Source organism: Acinonyx jubatus, chromosome C1 (assembly GCF_027475565.1).
Source record: "Acinonyx jubatus isolate Ajub_Pintada_27869175 chromosome C1, VMU_Ajub_asm_v1.0, whole genome shotgun sequence".
Taxonomy (NCBI): Eukaryota; Metazoa; Chordata; class Mammalia; order Carnivora; family Felidae; genus Acinonyx; species Acinonyx jubatus.
In genome coordinates this window covers 93,739,565-93,762,482 of record NC_069381.1, presented here as the reverse complement: position 1 = coordinate 93,762,482, position 22,918 = coordinate 93,739,565, and the positions used below count along the sequence as shown (strand labels likewise).

The following is a 22,918-nucleotide window of genomic DNA, read 5'->3' as shown; positions in this document are numbered from 1 at the left end:
TCTGTTATACTCACACTTACTTTTAAACTGTGTAAAGAATGTCATCCAAAATTCAGTAGTATTCACACAATTGCACTAGGCTCACTATCTAAAAGTCAGCCAATGCTTCAACAGAAAACACCACAGTTAAATGAACTGTTTTATTGTATGTCTACTGAGAATAATAAATGTCCAATTAATCCTAACTCAAAACATGCAAAATGGAAAAACCAGAAAAACTATTCTGGTTTTGCAAATTAACTATGTATACTGTTGTTCCCTTATAAGCACATCACAATTAAGTCTGGAGGGGGGAGGAACTTGAAAATAAAGCTGGCAAACTACCAGCATTCACTAAAAATGCACAGCGATGCATTTTATCTACATGAACATTTCTGTTCTAGGGCATAGTTAACTTTAGTGGCAAAAGATGATTTTTATCGGTGTAGAAAAAAGATTAAGCTGTTCTATAAAAAAACAGAACAACAATAAATAAATAAACATTCTTGCATTAAACACAGAATTAAAACTGCCAACTGAACTGGGGGCAGGGAGGGGGACTTCGCTACAGTTTGGCATATATGCGGAGAGCGATTTGCCGCCCCCCCCCCCCCAAAAAAAGGTCTTGGAGTAAAGTAAAATAGACAGTAAGGAAACAATTCTTATTTTACTTTACTGTATTTTAAACTGGGAAACTGGTTTTCTTGTAATAGTAAGCTGTCAGAAAATAACACCACGGGTGCGGGGGAATAATACCACAGAAATAGGTGTTGAGCTACTAAGAAAATTTTGAAAATATCACACTGATTTTACTTAGAAAAAGAGTATCATTCTATTTCCACTCTACCGTGAAAATACAACATTTATTTATAAAACATGTGTCAGGTCCTGGCAAACAAATTATTAGACTATAAATTCCTTATAGTAGAAACTACAGCGTCACATCTCAGTTTCCATCAAAGAACTTAATATTGGGTCATGCAAACATCTGTTCAATGACTGAATCTGAAATCTATTAATAAAATCATGCAAAATTTTTACATGCATTCAATGGAATGGAAAAGGTAGATCAAAGGACATCAATGATTTGGGCTAGACACTAAAACTACATAAAATCCAAAGATTAGTGTTAAATTTCAACTGCTAAAATAATTAAGCTATGGTTGCTTGCTTAATGTTCTATAATACAGCCAACCTGTCTAGAACAGAATGATCCTGTTTATAAATGCATTTTTAAGTATCACTGAAAACACAGTGAATGAATTTACTCTTCAGATTACACATCTGAGCAATTTGAAATGTTCAGTTTGCAATAGGAGATAATTTCCTACTACTAATTTAGAACCTTACAAGCTACATTTGGGATTTGCCCAAAGAAACAACTGCACCCAGTTCTTTGTGCCTCTCTTACTTTTACACTTTTGTGGTTAATAACTATAACAGTTCTATCCTGAGCAAAGTTATTTTATACAACCAGAATAAATGTACACTGCAAACAACCATGAATGTTACAGATATATATACTTGTGAGTTCAAAGTAAGGTACTTCAAGTTTTAATTAATCCAACAGTACCTTTTACCAATTACAAAGTGTAGCTTCGTATATTCCTATTCTTATGAAATATGGACTAACTTGAATAAATTCTGAAACCAAACACGGGATTACATATTTAATTCCAAATTCTGTTACCTTTACCATTCTACACTTTGAACCAATCTCTATCAATGGCAACTAAATAGGCTAGAAATAGAAAACTGAATATGTAATTTTTTCCCAGACTTATCTGGAATTAGCCTAAAAAAATAAGTCATCAGTACCTTTAAAAAAAAGCCATTAACTTCTCTAATGATTGAAGTTAATTTCATAAAACATATTTAATCCACCATGTGCATAGCATATACTTCTGAAAATTATATTAAAATGATTATTTTTAGACCACTTATAAAAGTACACTATTTCTTGTTTCAACTCCACCATAATCATCACACACAATTTCCTTTTCTTGTTGGTACACACATTTACTTTCTACCTCTAAAGGCCTATTTTCAAGCGGAAACAAGAGCATGGCATAGTTCTCTGTTAAACTGCTTTGCTGATCAGTACATCATGATAAGCTAAGCTTATAGGTTCAATACTCTTCTGGATCATTTAACTTTGAAACAAAGTGCCCTCTTAAGCACTCATCTCAAAACTGTGAGAAGGGGACTGTAAAGAGTGTGTGAAATCATTCAGTGTCCATAACCACTATTACAAAAATGCATAACCTGAATGGGCCAATATTAACTCTGTACATGAAAGACTGAAAAGCACATAAAAACTATCACTTGTAATCCCCAAAATTCACGCGCAAAAAGGGGAGAGGGGGGATGGATGCTTCATCTCAATAACATATGAAAGCTTAAATACATTCATGTTTAACCCTGATCACTTTCATAAGATGTGAATTTGGCATTAAGTCATGCAGCAATATATGACATCAGAATGGACAGGATATACTTGGAAATAAGCCATAACTCTTTTTAAAACTGATGAGTTTAATCTGAAAAAGAACATTAGGAGGAAGTAATTTTAAGTTCACAATTTTAAACTCACCACAACATTAATATATAAACCGTTTATACAATTTTTTTTTTTTTTAACTGAACTTCTAAAGTATGAGAATTTTAGAACTGGGAACTCAGAGGTTATTTGAGGTTGCAGGAACATTTGTTGGGTCCCCAGCATGTGTCAAACACAGAGCTAGGTGCTTGCAGGTAACTCAATTATTTGACTCACTTCAGAGGTGGTGAAGTTCTCTGCTTATGCCAAATCGAACCATCTAGATTCCAGAACTAGAAACTCTGAGCAATGCCCTCACAGTGGTATAATTTCTATCCAAACAGACTGGTATCATTCTCCCTTTGAAACTCAAAAAAATGTCAACAATGCAATGCTAACCTTATTTAACAGAAACAATGGTCTCTGTGTTTTGAGTAACTGTAAAGAATTATAACAATCTAAAAATTCAACTAAGTATTAGTTGCATAATTTATTGCAAAGAACAAAACATGGAGCTGTCAGTTTTAAGATTATAAAGACATGCAAAACAGAAATTACACAAATTGCAGATATCATTTAAAAATCCCTTTGTAGGGGCACCTGGATGGCTCGGTCAGTTAAGCATCTGACTCCTGATTGCAGCTCAGGTCATGATCTCACAGTTTGTTTGTGAGATCAAGCCCTGCATTGGGCTGTGCTGAAAGCATGGGGCCTGCTTGGGATTCTCTCTTTCTTCCTCTCCCTCCCTCCCTTCCTCTGTGCCTCTCCCCCATTCGTTCATGCTCTCTCTCTTTCAAAGTAAACATTAAAAATTAATTAAAACTCCCTTTGTAAGAAAAAAAAGGAATTATCAATATGAAGAATTAGATGCTTGGAAAGTCTATTTTATTTTATTTTATTTTATTTTTTAAATTTTTTTTAATGTTTATTTATTTTTGAGACAGAGAGAGACAGAGCATGAATGGGGGAGGGGCAGAGAGAGAGGGAGACACAGAATCGGAAGCAGGCTCCAGGCTCTGAGCCATCAGCCCAGAGCCTGATGCGGGGCTCGAACTCACGAACCGTGAGATCGTGACCTGAGCTGAAGTCGGAGGCTCAACCAGCTGAGCCACCCAGGCGCCCCGGAAAGTCTATTTTATATAAAAGATTATCAGCCATATAATAACAAAGTTCACAAATGATAGTAAACTTTTAGCAAGATAGCAAGATTTTAAGTTATTTAACGATTCGAATCTAAGTTACAACAGAATGTAAAACTCCCTGAGGACAAAGACCCTGTCTAATTCATCTCCATATCCCGAACAATCAGCACTCTCTTGTTAAATGTTGAAGAGAGAGGTGAACAAACATATGAACTCTAAATTCAAGCTATTGGGAAATTCAACCTAACAATCTAAAAGATATTTTTTCATAACTCAAATGACTTTTTAAGTAATAAATAATAATACTCAATGCCAGTGACAACTGTTTTGATACTTAAGACTGATGACTGTGGCTATCACTTTAATTAGTACAACGTATTCTTGGAAGGAATTCACAGATACATCAAGAAGACAAGTAAATTCATATACTTTGATTCAGCAGTCCTTCTTCCGGAAATTAATCCCAAAGAAATATTCCAAAAGAAAGAAAATGTTGCATATACAAAAGTGTTTATTTCATTGTTATTTCAGTTAGGGGAAACAAACTGCCTATAATGCCCAACAAAGGGTAGATGAACTACTTTGCAACCTCCGAAAAAGGTTTAAAATAAAGATTAACCTCCTAATTGGTCTTCCTGCTCACACTCTTGCCCACCTCAACTCCCTGCCAAGCTGATTTCCACACAGAACGATTCTCAGAAACTCTTCTCCGTAAAATCCTCCAATAGATGGTTGCTCATCTCAAAGTAAAATCCAAAGTTCTTACAATGACCTATAATGCTCAGTTACTTCTCTAACCTAAACTCTCACTCCCTCCTGCTCATTGTCTCCCTAGCTGTTCTCAAAAAGGCCAAATATACTGAGGGGGTCTTTGCGCTTGTAGTCCTCTCGGCCTATAACCTTCTTCCCTAAGACAGCACACATAACTCGCTTCTTTCAGGTCTCTGCTCCAGTCGCATGTCTTCCCTGCCACCGTTTCTCTCTTTCCCCTCCCCTACTTCACTCTTCTCCATAGCTCTTATCGTCTAACATAGTCTGTGTTTATTTGGTTACGGCCCATCTCTCCTGATTAGACTATAGCTCTACGACAACAAGAACTCGATTTTATTCACACAATAGGCATTCAAAAAGCATTTGTTGAATTAATATTAAATGTTGATACAATAATTTTTAACTACATGAAAAACCATGCATATAAACATGATTGGAGGAGAACAGGAAAAATGAATAGTTTGATTTGTGAAAATGTTCACATGCTGATCATATTATTAAGCAGTTTATACAATAAAAATTACGTCAGTTGTGATTATGATTTTAGGCTGCCAAAAGTCTCTATAACAATCTTATTTCTTTGGAAGCCACTAGTGTATTGATTTAAAACTGACTAGTACTAGTTATTAGTGACAACTTTTCCTCCTAAAATTATAAGAACAATTACTCCAAAATCTTGTTCCTAAAGACCCAAAGTTTAGTCTGTAAGTGTCAACACTGTCATTCTTGAGGCCACACAGAAAGTGAACAGTTTCAAACAGTTTTAATATGGAACTGAATAATACTCAGGATTCCAGTTTACTTTTGAGACAGGTATCTATGTTTGGCTTCAGAGTGTCCCTGAAACTGGTCTAGTACTTTTTTTTTTTTTCCTGTGTAAAGAGTCTATATATTTCATCATAATCTCAAAGGTGTCAGTGGCCTAGAAAAGGTTAAGAACTATACTATTTTATATCGGAAGTAAAATGCAATATTCTAATATAAGCCATCTCTCAAAAGGACAGAATATGGATAACACCTAGACACATCTTTGTAATCATTCAATTCATCCACAAACTACTGAGTGCCTCCCTTGTGCCAGGCACCGTGTGATCCTCAATACCTCGCACCTAATCGTATTTTGCAGTGCAGAATTCAAAATACCAAAGAGACAGGATTCAGTGAAACACCAGGCTAAAAAACAGCTTCAACCGATGCAAATATAATGTCAAAACAGAAAGTGTTATAAGAAATCCTAATAAAGACAGAAAGAAAGGGGCTCCGGGCCTGATTTAGTGATTATTATGTCAAAATACTGCAGATATCAATTACACGAAAAGAAAAGAAAAAGTACACGTACACATGCCCGCCCCCACACACTGACAGGAAACCAGAAGAAAAGTTTCCAAATCCTGTTTCCAGCAGCATCCCTTCTGAGACTGCCCTACAGCATGCTTCTGAAGGTAGGAGCCCCACCTTAAAACCAAGAGCTGATACCTTACTCCTGACTGTGATGAAAACAGAAAGAATCATCATCCCACATCCAGGAAGCAGAAAACTGTGGCCACCTGTAAGGCCCTGGCCCCTTAACCTCCTACCCTGGTATTCCCTTGTTTCTTATATTCTCCTCCCTTCAAAGCAGTGACAAAACCATCTTCCCTCCCAAAAAGGAATACATAACTCAGTCACAGTTCTTTTTTCCAACAAGAGGTCAAAAGGTCCCCCAAACTCTCGGTGCTTCGCCCCGCGAGGAGATCCCAGTTCTCGGGCGCAACAATTTTCCCCCTCACCTTCTCCCTTTAGCAGTAAATTACACAATTCGGCTCAAGACACTGTCCTTAACTTCCTGAGGGGGACAAGTGACACTCCTACCGGGCCCCAGTCTGAAGGAAGACAAGAATCACACGGTGACCCCTTCCCTCACAAAATTCAGGGATGAAGCAGAGACCCAAGAAGGGCAACGCCGAAAAGGCGAACACATGGCAAAGCTACGGAAGACGTGGGGGAAAGAGGGCGGGAAAGGGGCAGAGGGAGGTGGAGTGGGGCGTAGAGATGTCAGCCCTCGGCACGGGTGGTGGGGGGCAGGGGGGAAGGAAGGAAAGGGAGACCCCGACCCTGCCAGAAGTGAACACAGGGAGGGCAACGCTCCCGCCTACTCTCCGCACCTCTCTAGCAGAGGAGGGAGGGCAGAAAATTCACCTAACCCTCCAGCCCCCTCTTCGCGTGCCCCCCAAGGGGAGAGCTGGGTTGGAGGGAAGGTCTGACCCTAGTCTGGGGACATGCACGAAGAGGGAAAAGGTAGCGATGTCCAAGCTTCTGCATCTCTCGGGCAGTGAGTGGCGAGGGCACTGTGTCCGAGGAGATGGCGAGGGAAACGGGCTTGTGCCATGACACCTCGGGGAGTTGGAGGGTGGGGGACACAATGTCCTCTTTCTCTCCCACACCCGGCCCGGGCCCCTCCCGTCCGTCTCCCGCAGGCCCCGCCACAGTCGACCGGCTCGGTCCGCGGGCGTGGTTGGCTCTGGCCCCGGCGGCGGCGGCAGGGCCTCCCGGAGCCCCGGCCCCTCCCGCCGGCCAGGCCCCCGGGCCGCCGCCCCGGACACCGAGGGAACGCGGAGGAGGAAGGGGGAGCCAGGGGACTGACCGGCGACATGAGCCACCTCAGCCCAGGCTCGGCCGACCCGCGCCCCCCGCTCCCTCTGGGGCCGGCTGGGCTCCCCGCCCCTCACTCACCCCCCCGGTCCGGCGCCTCCTCCACCTCCTCCTCCACCTCCTCCCTCTTCTCGGCCGTGGCTCCTGCTCCGGCTCTGCGCGGCGACGGCGGCAGCGGCGGCAGCGGCGGCAGCGGCCTCGAGAGCGGCGGCGGCGGCGGCGGCGGCGGCGGCGCCTCCAGAACGCGCACGCACGCAGCACGTTGGCCCCGCCCCCAGTTCCACCCCGCCCCTCCGAGTCGCCGTCAGCTAGACTTTGGCCCCGCCTTCCCCACGGCTTTCCGGAGTCCGCTTAAAGGAGCCGCGCAGAGGAGAGTGGTGAGAGCTGAGGATCATGGGGAAGAGCGAGGTGTTGGGGTATTGTGAAGAGCTGAGTAGGAGGTTGCGAAAGGCGGGAAACAAAACGAAGGAGGGTCCGACGATTCAGGAGGAATAGAATTTGGAAGGGAATGCAACCATTCAACAAGTACTAACTGAGCACCTAGTAAGTGCCAGGCACTGTCTAGGCGCAAGGGATAATGCCCTAGGCAAGCAAAGGCCCTTGTGAAGCTTGATTCTACTGGGTTGGGAGAGTGGAGACAGACAAAAAACTAAACAAAAATTTCAATCCGTATTATGTAGTGTGAAGACAAATAAAACCAGGAATGGAATGACTTTATTGCTGGCCAGATACTGCCCCACAGAGGAGACCTTTGAGCACCTATCATATACATAGGATATGAAGGAATGAGCCTAGCAAATGAGTGTGGAGGTGTGAGGGAAACAGCCTTTTCAGGCTGAAAGACAATCAGACATAAACTCAGAGTTGGGAATACACCTGGTAGGTTACAGGAACAGCAAAAGGCCAGTGTGGCTGAATGGAACCAGCTGGCCAGAGAGTAGCAATAGTTAAGTTGAGAGAGGTATAGAAGGACCAGATCTTATGGAGCCTTGTGAGTTGTTATAAGAGCAACTGAAAACCATGGGAGGATGAGCAGAGGAATGACCACATCTGATTCATGTTTTAAAAAGTATTCTTGGGGAGCCTGGGTGGCTCGGTCGGTTAAGCGTCCGACTTTGGCTCAGGTCATGATCTCACGGTCGGTGAGTTCGAGCCTGTGTCGGGCTCTGTGCCGACAGCTCAGAGCCTGGAGCCTGTTTCAGATTCTGTGTCTCCCTCTCTCTCTGCCCCTCCCCTGTTCATGCTCTGTCTCTCTCTGTCTCAAAAATAAATAAACGTTAAAAAAAAAATTAAAAAAAAAGTATTCTTCGGGCACCTGGGTGTCTCAGTCGGGTTAAGCATCCCACTGTTGATCTTGGCTCAGCTCATGATCTCCCGGTTGTTAAGATCGAGCCCCAAGTTGGGCTCTTCACTGACGGCGTGGAGCCTACTTAGGATTCTCTCTTTCTCTGCCCTTCCCCCACTCACAAGGACTGGAGCTCTCTCTCAAATAAATAACCTTAAAAAAATGTTTTTAAAGTTATTCTTGCTAATATGTGTAAAATCCACAATAGGGAAGCACAAATGTCTGCAGGAAGACCCCTAAGGATGTTGGTGGTGGTAGGTAACTTGTATGGCAGCAGAGAAACGGTGAGAAGGCTTTTCAGATATATTTTGGAGTGGATTTGGCAGAGAGTGTGTGAAGGAACAAACATCATGGATGATTCCTAGGTTCAAAGCCTGAAGGATGGGTTAATGGTGGTGCCATTTAATAAGATGGGGAAGACTCAACAGGAGAAATTTGGGGATGGGGGAAATCAGGAGTTCTGTTTTGTACATGTTACATAAAGTGCTTGTTATGCACCCACATGGAATATTGAGTACAACAATTAGATATATATTTGGGATTCATCAGCATAGATGCTTTTTAAGCCTTAAGTCTACATAAAAGCACTTAGGGAGGGAGAGTACTGGAAGAGAGGACTAAGAGGAATCCAACACTTGGAGATTAAGTAGAAAAGGAGGAAGGGCTACCAGTCAGATCAGAGGAATACCAGGAAAGGGTGAGTGATGGAAGATAAGAGAATTGTTTCTGGAAGGTGAGAGTCATCACTCTTATCAAATACTGCTGAAATAAATAAGCTGAGGACAGAGTTTGAACACTGGATTTGGCCGGATGAGGGTTACTAATGTCCTTGATGAAAGCAGTTTCAATGGTTCACAGGGGAGAAAGTCTGATTAGGGTGTGTGAACAAGAGAATGAGAAGTGAGGAAGAGAGAGTGTGTATAGCAAGTCTAAACAGCTCTTGAAGAGCTTTGCTGTCAAGGGCAACTGAGAAAAGGGCAGTACCCCAGGGGTATTTGGGATCAAGGGAGAGTATTTTAAGATGGGAGGAACGATCCTTTAGAGAGATAAATATGATAGCACAGAAGATAGGAGACAAGTGGAGAAAGATTGTCCTCAAGAAGAGAAACAATGATGTCCTAGTGAAGGGAATGGCCTCGGGTAGGAATAAGGACTGTATGTTCACACACTATTTTTGGAGAGAAGGCAAAGTCTGTGGGTGCAAATGCAGGTAGGTTAAGTAGACCATTTGGTGATGGCATGCTTAGGCCACTGCAGAGCAGAAGGGGACAGGTGGAAGCTAACACGCAGCCCCTGTACTGCCAACCAAGCAGCTATGAGGCCATACCAATCTGGAGGAAGCAGGGGTGGGGAGGGGCACCTCTTCTAATTACTCCAGCTGGAGGGGGTGGTGCCTTTTAGCAATTTGACCCACCCTCCTACACACACACACACACACACACACACACACACACAGTGTGTATATTTTCCCAGTTTACATTGAGTACTGTATGTGCTAGCTACCTCACTGGATCTGATGAGATAGATCTGGGCTATATGCTTTCCTTTACTCTATGCAATAAAAACTGTGAATGGGGAGGGGCTATTGGCTATTTAAGGAGCTAAAAGAAGGTGAGCAAGAATTCTCTTGAAGCATTGAAGAGTTACTAGAGAAGTGTGGTATAGACAACACTGAGGAGGACCCTCTTGAGCTGGTGGTCCTATATTCAAAATGAGACCATTAGGCAAAGTTGTATGGTTCTCTCCAGCCACATTCCATTGCTTGAGGGATTGAAGGAGAGTTGGATTTGACCAGGGCTGGATTTGCTGATGAAAGTCAATGAGAAGGTGAGGGAGTATACACCAGGGAGTGGTTGTAATGATAGCCCCTTGGAACCTACGCTGGGAGGGAAGAGAGGCAAATAATAAAACAGTGGGGTCAAGGGTTTGGTGGTCCCTGTGAGAAAGAAGAGTTCAAGAGGAAGCAGTGAAATAAGTGGGGAAAGGGGACTTTCCAAGGATCAAGCATGGGGAAGGGTGAGTGAGGGGGTTGGGAAAGAGGAAGTGAAGGTATCTATGAGAAAAAATGGGTTCAGGGAGGAGCCTTGGAACCGAAGAACCAGCAAGGCCCTCGGGCTCTTGCCCTGTGGCAGCACACTTGAGCCATTGGTTGGGAGCAGGTTGAGGGACCTGCACAAGCTGGGGAGAAACTGAGCACAGCAGGGAATAAGCCACCTGGATTCTGCCAGGTCCCTTTACAAGCCTTTGGGGAGCCGACTGGGTGCTTTGCTTTACCTGACTTTTTTTTTCACCGAGGACACCCACGCATTTGTGTAGACATTTTATTCTGCCTGGTGTTTGACAGAAACCAAATGACATCTTTCCTCCTGATATCCCCTTTTCTGCTTATGACACTATCTTTTTCAGTTACTCAACTGCCAAGCCTCAGCTGCCTTTAATCTTCCCCATCCCTGTGTCCAGTTAGTCCCCAAAGTGTAGCAATCTGTGCCGTCCGATAGAACATTATGCCATGTTCTTTATCTACATAGTCTGGTACAGCAGCCAATGTGGCTATCGAGCACTTGAGATGAGGCTAACATGACTGAGGAATTGGATTTTAAATCTTATTTAACTTTAACGGATTTAAATTAGGCTTAACGAGGCACATATACCTGGGGGATACTGTATTGGACAGATGGGTAGAGGTCCTTCCTACACAATGTCTCTTCTTTTTATTTTTTTAAATTGTTTTTTAACGTTTATTTATTTTTGAGAGAGAGGGACAGAGCATGAGCGGTGGGGGTGGGGGAGGCACAGAGAGAAAGGACGACACAGAATCTGAAGCAGGCTCCAGGCTCTGAGCTGTCAGCACAGAGCCTGACACAGGGCTCGAACTCACAAACTGTGGGATCATGACCTGAGCCCAAGTTGAGCGCTTAACTGACTGAGCCACCCAGGCGCCCCACAGTGTCTCTTCTGCTTCTCTCCACCTCTGCTGCCATGCCTGATTACCTCTAGTCCAGACTTTTCCCGCAGTCTCCTCTTTGGTCTCCTGCTTAGTTACTTCCCCTGCCATCTGTCATGTGTTCTTGCCAGAGCCACCTCTCTAAATGGTGGCCACATTGTGACCCCACCCTATTTTTAAAATGACTGCTATTTCTCTGTCAATTTCAAACTGGCATTTGCCCCGTGATGTGCGTCCATCCCACTTTTCCAGCCTTCCCTTGCACGGCGCCCTTATTTAGAAAGAGCTGTTCCTCAAGCAAAATGGAACCACTGGCTGTAATTCCTACCAACTTTTTTTTTTTTAATTTTTTTTTCAACATTTTTTATTTATTTTTGGGACAGAGAGAGACAGAGCATGAACGGGGGAGGGGCAGAGAGAGAGGGAGACACAGAATCTGAAACAGGCTCCAGGCTCCGAGCCATCAGCCCAGAGCCTGACGCGGGGCTCGAACTCACGGACCGCGAGATTGTGACCTGGCTGAAGTCAGACGCCTTAACCGACTGCGCCACCCAGGCGCCCCACCTACCAACTTTTTACAGAGGAGCCAGCCTGTTTGCTTAAACTGTCTCCGCCTGGAATAGTGCCCCCCATTCCCTCTTCCAGCCCCCACATCTGTTGAAATCCTTGGAGGCCTGTCTCAAATTGCAGCAGCTACCTGGAACATTTTCTGATTTTTCCTCTCCTCTGAAATCCCACAGTTTCTGTGTTCACCTCACCTGTGGCACCTGCAAGCTGCCTTGTCATATGTATTGTGTTTTCATTTTATTCCCGTCACTACATTTCCCTCCTTGCCGATCACTGTGTTTTAATCACGTTCGTGTCCCCTTGTCAGTCTTGCACCTTATATGTATGAGGTAATCCTCAACTAGCCACTGCATTGAATTACACGCTTTCATGGAATGTGAAGCGAATTTATGCCTCTCCCTGACTGCGAGTACTATCACTAACCCCCAGAGAGAATGTTGTTATACCCTCGGAGAAACAAAACGGAAAAGAAGCAGAAGAAACCAAAAAAACCCACAATCATTCCATGGCACTTCTGTTACAATTGAGAATTTATTAGGTCAGAACGCCAGGTTTGGGGCAGAACTCTGGGAAATTAAGAAGAAATGAATGAAAGAAGAAGAACAAGCAGGAAAAAACCTGAGAAACAGGTATTTGAAATAGATCATAATCATGACACATCTGGTAGCCAGTTTCTAGAGCATTCTGGAAACAACGTGGAGGTAGATGAGTCTTTGTCCCAGGAGTTGGATGACTTGGGGCTGAGTGGTGAGGACAGTCTTACCTACAACCCCCTACCTTGACCGGCAAATGGACTCTTCTGTCTGCTGAACTTGACTGCCACAACATCTGTGTCTACGCTGTGCTGACAGGGTGTTGATTTGCCTTTCTGTTTTTCTAAGAAAAGGTAATTTTCAGGAGAATATTCTTTTGATAGCTTTCATCATTGGACTCAATGAACTGACCTTAAAATTAAAACAAAAGCAAACACATAACCATGACATTTCCTAACATGAGATTCAAACTTTTGAAGAGAAGTGGACTGTGTTTGTTTTCATGCTACTGTTTGCTGAGAATTTCTTCCAAGTGCTTTCCAAACTTAGGGTGCTTTTACAACTCAGTTCTATTTTGTAATCCTAGGGAGCGTCGTCAGCATGCTTAGAACTGGCAGGGCCAGCATAGTTAGCAACTCCTAGGGTCAATTTATGGAAGATGTCTTTAAGAAGCATTCAGATTGTGATACAAATCAGTAAGAAGAGGCTTCCATCCAATATATGTTTAGAAAATGTATTTTTAGACCGGGATTCCTGGGAACCTGTAACCCAACAGAATTACATATGCTAAATCCTACAATACCTAATACGCTTTTCTTGTTGGTGCGGTGGTTTAAAGGATTTGAAAAGCAGGCATATTTTACACAAAAAAACATACCTCACACATATAGGACCTTACACACGTTTATTCAACAAGTTTTAACTGAGTGCTTGCTACTTTATGCTTGTTGCTACAGGTATAAGTGACCGGGCATTGGTATACCATTTTACAGTTTTCAAAATGACTCCACAGTGCCTAACTTAATCCTACAAACAAATGTCATTAAAGTAGGTTTAAGTCTCATTTTGCAGAGGGGAAAACTTGCTCAAAGGGATTCAATGAACTGCACAGAAGCCGAGCTATTAATTGGCAAGATCTCAAACTGGAACCCAGATCTTTGGGTGTCAAAACATTGGTTGAATTAGAATATAAGTTACCTGAGGGCGCAGACTTGATCCATTTTGTTCATTACTATATTCTCAGAGCCCAAAATGTACCAGGCATATTGTGGGTTCTCAATAAATGTGTGTGTGTGTGTGTGTGTGTGTGTGTGTGTGTGTGTGTGTGTGTTGTGGAGAGAGGGCTGGGGAGAGAATATAAGCCAACCATCTAATTCATTAGCATATTTTAATATTTTAATTAATTACATGCTAAGCTGATCTTTTCTATATTAGTGCTATTCAAAGTATGGTTCAAAGACTGGTACTGGTCCATGAATTTTTTTATTGCCAGGTGCCTTAGCCCATTTTGGGCTGTTGCAACAAAATACCACAGACTGGATAGCTTATAAGCAACAAATTTATTTCTCAAGTTCTGGAGGCTGCAAGTCCGAGATCAAAGTGTCAGCAAGGTCACGTTCTGGTTAGAGCCTGCTTTCTGGTTTATAGTGGTGCCTTCTTGCTGTGTCCTCACCTGGTGGATGGGACTAGGGATCTCTCTGGAACCTTTTTTTACAAGGGCACTAGTACCCTTCATGAAATTCCACTCTTATGACCTAAGCACCTTCCAAGTCCCCACCTCCTAACACCATCATCTTTGGGGGTTAGGATTTCAACATATAGATTGGGGGGTGGATACAAGCATTCAGATCTTAGCACCAGTTGGCCTTAATGACAGAAAACGAGAGTGAGCATTTAGAATCCTTTGTGGCAACTTGACATCGCTGTGACATACAAGAAGCAATCAGTAGGCTTGTCCAGTTGAGCAGGGCAGAAACCAGTTCAGGTGTTGCCCGACTGCCTTGTGTGGTGAGTCACGTGGTATGAGCTGGATACTAGTTACAAAGCATCCAACTTTTTTTTTTAACCTTTTGACCCTCTTCACCCATTTTTCCTCCCCTCCCACCCTCTGGCAATCACCGATTTGTTCTCTGTTTCTATGAGCTTAGAGTTTATTTTGGTTTGGTTTTGGTTTTTAGATTCCAAATATAAGAGACATTTTATGATATTTGTGTTTCTCTGTCTGACTTATTTTACATGTATATGTGTGTGTATATATCTCTATCTATTTCTTCATCCATTCATCCATCCACGGACATGTAAGTTGTTTCCATATTTGGCTATGATAAATAGTGCTGCAATGAACGTGGGGGTGCAGGTATCCTTTTGAGTTAGGTTTTCGTTGTCTTTGGATAAATACCCAGAATTCAAATTACTGGATCATATGTAGTTACGTTTTTCATTTTTTGAGGAACCTTCATACAGTTTCCCATAGTGGTTGCACCAATTTACATTCTCACCAACAGTGCACAAGATTCCCTTTTCTCCATATCCTCCCCAACACCTGTTGTTTGTTGTTGTTGTTATGCTAGCTATTCTGACAGGTGTGAGGTGGTATCTCATTGTGGTTCTGATCTGTATTTCCCTGATGGTGAGTGATGTGGAGCATTTTTTCATGTACCTGTTGGCGAGCTGCATGCCTTCTTTGGATCTTTTGTCCATTTTTGGGGGGTTGTTTGGTTTGTTTATTTGCTTGTTTTTTTTTCTTTTTTTTGGCTATTGAATTATTTGAGTTCTTTATACACTTTTGATAATAACCTCTTTCAGACATAGGACTTGCAAATCTTTTCTCCCAGTAAGTAGGTTGCCTTCTTATTTTGTTGATGGTTTCCTTTTCTGTGCAGAGTTGTTTTAGTTTGATGTAGTCCCACTTGTTTATTTTTGCTTTTGTTGCTCTTATTTTTGGTGTCAGATTTTAGAAAATTATTGTCACTCTGTTTTTCCCTAATGGGGGGGGGAATTGTAAATGGGATTGTTTTCTTAATTTCTCTTTCTTAGAGTTTATTGTTAGTGTGGAAATTTTGGTGCATGTGCATCAATTTTGTATCCTGCGGTATTATCTAGTTCATTTAATACTTTTTCAATAGAGTCTTTAGGGTTTTTTTTATATAATATCATGTCATCTGCAAATAGTGACTATTTTACTTCTTCCTTTTTAGTTTGGATGCGTTTTCTTTCTTTCTTTCTTATGCCTAATCTTCGAGGAAAAGCTTTCAGATTTTTACTATTGAGTATGATATTAGCTTTGGGGTTGTCCTATGTAGGCTTTATGTTAAGGTCTGTTCCCTCTCTTCTCTCTATACCCTCTTTGATTTTCTCATAAATGGATGTCGAATACTGTCAAAGGCTTTTTCTACATCTGTTGAGATGATCATATGATTTTTATTCTTCATTTTGTTCATGTGGTGTATGACATTAACTGATTTGCAGATGTTGAACCGTCCTTGCATCCCTGGAATAAATCCCACTTGACTATGGTGTATGCTCCTTTTAATATATTGTTGAATTCAGTTTGCTAATATTTTGTTAAGGATTTTTACTGTATCCATCAGGGATATTGGACTGTAATTTTTTTTTCCTGTGGCATCCTTGTCTGGTCTTGGTATCAGGGTAATGCCAGCCTTGGAAAATGAGTTTGCAAGTATTCCCCTCTTCTATTTTTTTTTTGGAAGAGTTTAAGAAGGATTGGTATTCTGCTTTGAATGTTTGGTAGAATTCACCAGTGAAGCCATCTGGTACTGGACTTTTGTCCATTGGGAGGTTTTTGATTACCAATTCAACCTGCTTACTGGTAATTGGTCTGTTCAGATTTCCTATTTCTTCATAAATTAGTCTTAGTAGATTGCATGTTTCTAGGGATTTAATCATCTATTTAATCCTAACCAGTTTGGCTATTTGTCACCCACCTTCTTCTCCTCCTGGATATCCTTTACTTTTTTGGAAAGAGAACACTTTATGCCTTTGGAATAAAAGAGTTAACAACAGATTTGAAATAACAAAAGAAAACACACAAAACTGCTTTTCACCACAGAAGCTATATCTCCTGATCTTATGCTGTGGAGGCATCATTGCTCAGGAATTAAATATATGGTTTCTGGAGTGAGACTTCTTGTGTTTAAACACAGGTTCTGCCACTTATCAACTGTGCAAACTTGGGCAAGTTGCTAAACCTCTGGCAGCCTCAGTGTTCTTATCTGTGGTATAATAAAAGTACAGAATTTCACAGGGTTTTGGTAAAAATTATGTGGTCAGACATGTACAGTGGTTTTCACAGAGCCTGTCACATAGTGACAAAATGCTGCTTTATGTTATAAGAAATATTATCTATCATTTCATCCTGGGCTCATAAAAATTCATGCTGCTTGAAAGATTTAAAAAATATTGACTATGAAGGTGATTCTGTAACTATCCAGGCTTGTAAATAGATGGTCGCTTTTCAATTATTCACATTATTAAAAGATAATGAACATCAGCTAATTCCAAGGTCCTTTATATTTGCTTTTTAGTACATTGGGGGACATTTGTCTTTTTAAAAAATTTTTTTAAGTTTATTTATTTTGAGAGAGACAGAGACAGCAAGCGTGGAGGAGGGGCAGAGAGAGAAAGGGAGACAGAGAATCCCAAGCAGGCTTTGCACTGTCAGTGCAGAGCCTGACGCGGGGCTCAAACTTACGAAACCACGAGATCATGACCTGAGCTGAAACCAAGAGTCAGATGCTTAACCAACTGAGCCACCCAGGTGCCATGGGACACTTGTCTTCTACGTGGCCATTCGATGCAATTTCTATTTCTGCAGCACAGGTTGCTCGGGCGGTAAAAGAAGGCAGGTGCATGTCCTGAAATGCATGAAGTACATCCTAGTGGAGAGTGCACACACAGGTAAGCAAGAGCTGTTTGCTCGGTGATGTGTGTATTGCCTACTTATATGTTTTATTCCACAGACTTTATCTGCAGGGTCCCTTCCTGCTAAGTTGTAGCCAGCTCATTCTTTTCCATTTCCTTCTGGGAACACCGTCATCTAGAAGGAAGCAGCTACTCAGCCATGCGGCACTGTAACTCCTAGGAAGAATCAAAGATTTCTGCAGCAAGGAAATTGGATACAGATGAGCACCAGGGAGGACACTGCTGGCCACTGAAGGGAAAGCCCAATGTAGGCAGGAGGCCAGAATGCGCCAACGGTAAGCCAAGTTTTTTCTTATCAGAAGAGAAAAGCTTGCACTTAACTGCGCTATCAAGGAAAAGACGGTCCCCAGCCTTCAGTAAGTGGAGGGAAAAGGAATCCAGGAGGGCTTGCCCTAGCTTTGTGGATATGAGTTAACATTATTTATCCTGTAATAAAACTCAAGCACAAGTAAACCACTGAATGAGGCAACCTGAATATATACAGAATTTATAGAAAGCAGGATAGTGTGGTTAGGTTTGCTAGATTTAGCGAGTGAAAAGACAAGATGTCCGGTTAAATTTGAATTTCATATAAACAAACATGTTTTTAGTATAACTATGTTCCATGCAATATTTGGGGTTTGTTTATCTGAAATTCAGGACATTCCGTATTTTATCTTGCAACTCAAAGTGTGATTAAACATGTAGGCTGTGGAACCATACTGTGTAAGTTCAAAATCTGGTCCTGCTGCTCATCCGCTATGTGACCTTGGTCATGTTACTTAACCTCTCTCTGAGCCTCGGTTTCTCTGTGTATAAAACGAGAACAGCATTTACCTCATTGAACTGTTGTGAAGATTAAATAATACATAAAAATTCATAATGGTAACTGACACATAGTGAATGCTGATAAAAATACTAGCTACTTTTGTAGGAAGCATAAGTGGTTATTTACTACCTCCAAATGTTTTCTTCAGTTGACATTATGATTCCAAGTACCTTTTACAAAAAAACTAGGTGGAGATGGTTTTTTCTCCTATTTTCACGTTACTTTCAATTTTGTTTACAGCCAACGAAATTAGTATAACTTTTAGGACCGCTATCTATCGCATAAAGGAGCGCACAACCAGCATCTTATCATCAGGCTTCCTGTTTTTCCCTGGTGGCCTAACACATCAGCCCAATCTTAAAGATGTCCTAAAGGCCAAATATCCTCTGAGAAATGTGTTGAAACTTTCGTAAAGTACTACTTGAGTATTTACTAGGTGAAACTCGGGAGCCAATGCAGCTCTAGTATGGGGTTTTGTCAGAAAGGTATTTGCTGTAAGGGGATTTCTGTGCTCTGTAGGTTGCTTAAGAGCAACCACTTCGTATGGAGTTACGGTTCTTGCATATAACAGGATTCTGTTAGCACAAAGTTGAGAATCAGACAAGCAGAAATATTACTACAATAGTAGACCTAGTATCCAAAAATCTGGCTCTACCACTCAACACGAGTCGCCTGGTACTTTTGAACATTTGCTTCCTCATTTATAAAATGAAAACATCAATACACCTTAAAAGGCAAGAATCAAGTTAAATGAGATAACGTAATGGACAATACAGTACTAGGAATAACAGAAGTGCTCCGTAAGTATTCTTAACATGAATCTGCTTATTCATTAGAAGGAAGACTGAACACCAGAACACAGAAAGTTCAGAACACTGAACACAGAAAGACTAAAGCCTGGGGTTTGTGCTACTTTATATGGCTGAGCTAAAACAGTAACTCCTTGCTTTGTCCATGTCTGCTTCTGGATGAGAACCAATAATTTCTAAACAATGATACAACCTAAGGGGAATTCAAGCAAGGACTGCATCTTTCCCATTGACAGTAACTCTGTGTGTGTGTGTGTGTGTGTGTTGGAGGCAGGCAGTGGTGAGACAGGGAAAGGTCAGGGAAGGAGTTGGAAATTTCTTTTCATTTAATAACTAGGTTGAGCCAGATACTGATGTTTGTGTGTGAAAAATATTAGTTTGAGGCCAGAAAGCAGAAAACACACTTCCAGTAAATTTACAATATTAATTTTGAGTTTCAGAAGCAAATCCCAAATGCAAACCAGATTCAGAAATTATGACCTCAGCTTTTCCAGAGTGTGTACTGATTAGGCTTTTGCAGATTAACCAGAGGTAGAAGGTCTTAGGGGAAAAACCTAGGAGAGAAAAATAGAATTCATGACAACATCCAAACTCAGAGAGTGAAATTTCCTGTCTTCGCGTTTGCTGCTGACTGAAGGAGTATGGGCTTTTCTAAGGAGGAGAGAGGGGGTGAACTTAGGGTTTTGTCAAGGGGATTACCAAGGGAGGTAGTTGTTTGTGGACTGGAAGGTGGTAAGAAGTCCATGGCTTTGCAGGGCAATACATGATGGCAAAGTAGGGCAACGATGCTGGAAGTTGTAGAATGAGCTAGATGACTACTTTGAAAGTCAGTTCATAAACATTTATATATTAAGTATCAACTATGTTATTAAGCTTTCAGGGGATACAATGACACATAAAGCACAGACAGTGAGACCTGAGAGGAAGAAGATAAAAGGAAGGCTGTGGAACCAGTGTGTTAAGAAATCTCATAGCTGACAATTTGCTAGCAAAGAACAGGATGCCTACAAAATTCGTTAAGTGTCAGGTATGCTGGGGACGTGGCTGGCGGCCTTGCCTGAGCTTTGAACTTGGCAAAGGGTAGAGGGGAAGCATTTCTCGAGGCCTTCCCTTGCCTCCTGTAGAACAGAGGTGCTCGGTGTAAAGGAAGAAAAGCCAGAGCATGTGCATCTCTGGACAGGGGTCTGAAATGAATCATAATCTTCCTGCGGGAGAGGGGTAGTGGGGGAGGGGAGTTGTAGGGTCTCACCGCCCCTCTCTTCATCCCCTGAACTGTCATTGCCAAAATGAACAGATTATCACAATTTCAGCCCATGCAGCTATCTCGCTAATGTTCATTTGCTGATTTTAATGAGTTCCAGAACCAATTTGTGATCTTATAATCAGCTCAGGTTCACCGCTGAAAGAAAGTGCTGTAAGTCTTGTTAGAGAAGTCAGCGCTGCAGAATGCAGATACATTGATATGAAAATGAATTCAAATGAATTCTTCGGGGCATTGTAAGGCTTCCAAGTTCCCCGATACCATTCAGCACAAAAATGTTAGGTGTTGGATGTCCTGATGAGCCGGCTGGGGTACAATACCTGTCTTTGCAAACTACATTCATCTCCTTTTGTTCTCTCTTCAGATTTCACAGCTTCCTCTGCTCTGCCTAAAAAGGAAAACTCACATCTTCAAGCTGTTACAATAAAACTATTGGCAGTATGTAAAGTGAGAACAGAGCCTTGCCTTAATTTATTGCACCATGTAGATTTATTACACATCAGGGTAATAATAACAACACCATGACTCGCCGCCTGATAATCTCCTGTGCTCCAGTAGGAGTGCGGGGGAGGGAGCCCGCGGGCCCTGTAGACTCCCTGTATGGTGCTAAGCGATCTGGGCACGCTCCTGGCCCAGTGCCACCAGATGATGTGGTACTACTGGACCGCGTGGCGTCAAGATGTGTTGCAGAGCTGGTGAGGAGATGTAGCCTTTAGACAGAAAACACTGGAGACCATTGGCCAAGCCTATAAGTAGAGTGTGTCCCCAGTTGCTCACTGCCAGGGGAGTAGGTAGGCATCCCAGCTACCTTCTTATCAGAGGCTCCTCTACCTGAAACCTGATGAGATCACAGGTTAAGAACCTCCACGGGGCATTTCACCTGCCTTTAGAGGGCACCACACTTAGAATCTGGGACCTTCCAAGTTAAATGTATGTTCAGTGTCTGAGGAACAAGTTGACCAAATTCAGGGTTAAAGACAATCACGCCTCAGGCCACGGGTCTCTCCTTCAGAGTGCTGGCCTCGCTTCTGGGCTGCTTCTCTTGTCTTTTCATGACATCTGAGTCCTGGGGGTGCCCAATCCGTCTTGGCTGCTTCCAGGGAAACTGCTCCCAGGCACTCAGACACTCAGCCTGCCCACGGTGACAGTGACATCCTCACAGAGGACAGAGTTCATCAGAGGTGCCCCCCTGCTGCTGTGCTTGCTCTGGAAGCCTCTCATTAGGGTTTCTAATTTTTAAGATAATGGGAACTTAATGGGGATTATTTTGATTTTCTCTCGCCAGCCAATGTTTTAGCCCTGCTGCCCCCAGCTGCACTGCCTGAACAAATTGCATTCTGAGCAAGCAAAAGCTGTGGCCCAGGAGACTGCTGACATGACCTCAGAAACACACAGTCCAATCCTAGTGCCTGATTTTCTTTGCTCTTGTACTGAGACCTTTGCCTGTAACAGTATTTGGGTTTCTGGCCATCTTGGTGACCACTTTGGACCTGCCTTCCCCCTCCCCCCCACCCACTGAATTTTAGAGGGAAACATCTTTAAAACACATCAATGAACGAATCAGTTAATTAATTCTCAGCATTGGTGAGGCTCAGGCTCCTATTCCTCTTCTCCTCCTCCTTCCATGTTTTGTAAAAATTGAGAATTTGATCGACCCATAATCTGTTACCTGGCTATACTCTGAGACAGAGAGTTGCCCTCTGAGACAGACAGTTCCAAGACTGAAAGGATGGAGAATCATGTATGATTAACCCTCAGAATAATCAATGACCTCAATAATTATATTTTGAAGCCATTAGGTCCTGGGGATCCAAAGACATTGTCCCTATCCTCTCTCAAAGCTTTGGTTTTCTTCTCAATAAACAAACTTAAGTGTGTTTGTTTTTGCATTGTAAGTGGTGGCCATTTGGGGTAAACGGACCCTTGGGGATGTTTATCCTGCCCAAATGATGGCAAAAATACAAAGATGTGCAAACCACCATCCTTAGTAGGCCAACTGTGCCCAACACTTCACTGGATAGGCTTATTTTGGGTGTCCCCTTCCTCTGTTAGCTGTTAGCTATGAGGACCACTCAGCAAATCTTGAGTCTTGGAAATCACTCCACTCCCATGTTTGCTGATTTCTGGCAGGTAAGAAACCACGTCAGCCATCCGTCTGAGGTTTAATGGGGTATTATCGCTACTAACTCGAACCTCTGTCAGTAGCTCTTTGTGTCACAACTAACCCCAAGGTAGCCTAACAGCATGAAAACCAGAGTCAGAGAGGTCGATGAGTCAGAAAATGACCCTAGGTCTGTTCAGAGAGGTGACAGGCCTGGATGTTTCAAAGCACATTGCTGACCCCTTTTGATAAAGGGCCCAAGATTGTTTTAACTACACTTGATTTAAGGATAAGTTTATGTAAGACAGGGACTTCACTGCTCAACCATTTTGTGGAATGGTTGTCAATGGCTTGGCCCAAAAGGAGGAAGAAGGAAAAGGGCCAGAGGCAGCATGTATCAGTGCAAGATGGGAAGTAGGTAGGAACTGTAGCATTGTCAACACATCCAGAAATCAAAATTATGTCAGGAGTGGGGACTCATTTGTATTTGTTTTGATGATTTTGCTTTCATTTGATTTTCTTTTTAAACCTTGGACACTCTGGCCAC

The 22,918-nt window shown here is 42.4% G+C and overlaps 1 protein-coding gene and 1 long non-coding RNA gene across 5 annotated transcripts in view; one reads left to right on the top strand and one right to left on the bottom strand.

Moving 5' to 3' along the window:
- RAP1A (RAP1A, member of RAS oncogene family) overlaps positions 1-7,266 on the bottom strand; it is a 77,745-nt gene extending 70,479 nt beyond the window's left edge. The window contains exon 1 of one of the 3 annotated variants that reach the window (XM_053214609.1): positions 7,144-7,266. The gene's annotated coding sequence lies outside the window, so the exon portion shown is untranslated. The remainder of the gene's footprint in view (positions 1-7,143) is intronic. The other 2 variants (XM_053214608.1, XM_053214607.1) reach the window with 2 other exon arrangements.
- On the top strand, positions 6,899-21,685 carry LOC106969629 (uncharacterized). Of its 2 annotated transcripts, none has more exons than XR_001429381.3 (6): positions 6,899-7,439; positions 17,291-17,368; positions 17,512-17,667; positions 19,037-19,102; positions 19,883-20,036; positions 20,635-21,685. It is a non-coding gene; the product is annotated as an uncharacterized LOC106969629 (long non-coding RNA). The 2 variants fall into 2 exon arrangements; XR_001429380.3 differs by having other exon boundaries at positions 17,286-17,368.
- The last annotated feature ends 1,233 nt before the right edge of the window (positions 21,686-22,918 follow it).